This window comes from Neopelma chrysocephalum, unplaced genomic scaffold (assembly GCF_003984885.1).
Source record: "Neopelma chrysocephalum unplaced genomic scaffold, ASM398488v2 Primary Assembly neopelma1_94536, whole genome shotgun sequence".
Classification (NCBI taxonomy): Eukaryota; Metazoa; Chordata; class Aves; order Passeriformes; family Pipridae; genus Neopelma; species Neopelma chrysocephalum.
In genome coordinates, this window is record NW_020923242.1 from 1 (window position 1) to 1,744 (window position 1,744).

Consider the following 1,744-nt stretch of genomic DNA (forward strand, 5'->3'; position numbering starts at 1 on the left):
GACCCCTCGTGTCACCCCCGTGACACCCCTGTGTCACCCCCCGGGGGACTGAGGCTGCCGGGGGGGCCCGATGTGACTGGGGGAAACCGTGGGGGGACCCCGGGGAGAGGACAGTGAGGGGACCCCAGAATTCGGGGGGTGGGGGGGGACATCCCCTACAGGGAGGGGCTGGGGGGGCTCTGGGTGCTCTAGGTTGCTATGGGCCCCCTCGTTGCTAGGGAGACCGCGTTGCTATGGGCCCCGTTGCTATGGAGATGGTCCTGTTGCTACAGACCACTGTTACTATGGACTCCATTTCTATGGGCCCCGTTGCTATGGAGACTCCCATTGCTATGGATCCCCGTTACGATGGACCCCCCGTATCTATGGAGACCCCCGTTGCTACGGAGCCCCGTTACTATGGGCCCAGTTGCTATGGAGATCCCGTTGCTATGGTCCTGCTGCTCCTATGGACCTGCCGTTGCTATGCACCCTCGTTGCTATGGGCCCCGTTGCTATGGGCCCCCTTGAGATGGAGCCCCAGTTGCTATGGTCCTGCCGTTGCTACGGGCCCCGTTGCTATGGACCCTGGTTGCTATGGACCAGTCGTTGCTATGGACCAGTCGTTGCTATGGCCCCCGTTGCTAAGGGCCGCCGTAAGCCACGGCTCTGCGGCGCCGCCAGGGGTCGCAAACGCGCGGCTGCGGGAGGGGCGGGGCCGCCCGGCAGACTCCGCCCCTCGGTCGCTGGTGGACCAATCAGCGTGCGGTGACGCAAAGGAAGGGGCGGGGCCTGAGCAGCGGAGCCGGAAGAGGTTCGTGGGGAATTGGGGGGTACGGGGGGACCAGTATAAACCAGTATAGACCAGTATGGGTCAAGGACCCCAGTACAGACCCCAGTATAGACCAAGGACTCCAGTACAGACCCCAGTATAGACCAGGGACCCCCAGTACAGACCCCAGTATAGACCAGTAACCCCAGGGCAGATCAGTGACCCCAGTATAAACCAGCGACCCCAAACTGGGGAAGGGGGGGGCGGTCCCAGTGCAGACCAGTGACCATTACCCCCATACTGGGAAGGGGTCCCTGTCCCGGTACAAACTGGGGGATCCCCAGTAACCTCCTCGTCCCCCGCAGGTTCTGCCTGTGCTCCAGAGACCCTCGGCCATGGTGAGTGGGGACGGGGCCACCTTGGGGCCACCACAGGGCTACCGGGGCCACCTCGGGGCCATCTTGGGGCCACCGGGGCCACCACAGGACTGCCGGGGCCACCTCGGGGCCACCGTGGCTGCACCGGGGACCTCTGGGCCACCAGGGCCACCCTGAGGCTACTGGGGCCACCTCAGCAGCATTGAGGCCACCACGGCCACCTCGGGGCCACCGCGGGGCCACCCGGGGCCACCCGGGCCGCTGTGGCTGCCCCGGAGGCATCTGGGCCACCGCGGCCACCCTGAGGCTACTGGGGCTACCTCAGCTGCACTGAGGCCACCTTGGGGCCACCGGGGCCACTGTGGCTGCACCGGAGGCATCTGGGCCACCGCGGCCACCCTGGGGCTACTGGGGCCACCGGGGCCACCACGGGGCCACCAAGGCCACCGGGGGGCCCCTTGTGACCCCCCAATGTCCCCCCAGGGCGAGCGCAAGGGCACCAACAAGTACTACCCCCCCGACTTCGACCCTGCCAAGGTGGGTGAGGGGTGTTTGGGGGGCTGGGGGAAATTTGGGGGGGGGCTGGGAGGGTGTCAGGAGGGATTTTGGGGGGGGT

The 1,744-nt window shown here is 66.9% G+C and overlaps 1 long non-coding RNA gene across 1 annotated transcript in view; it reads left to right on the forward strand.

Annotated features, from left to right (window-relative positions):
* Window positions 1–694: 694 nt before the first annotated feature.
* Window positions 695–1,744, forward strand: part of LOC113980528 — a 1,653-nt gene continuing 603 nt past the window's right edge. The window contains exons 1-2 of the long non-coding RNA XR_003538154.1: window positions 695–793; window positions 1,117–1,149. This is a non-coding gene — a long non-coding RNA (uncharacterized LOC113980528). The remainder of the gene's footprint in view (window positions 794–1,116; window positions 1,150–1,744) is intronic.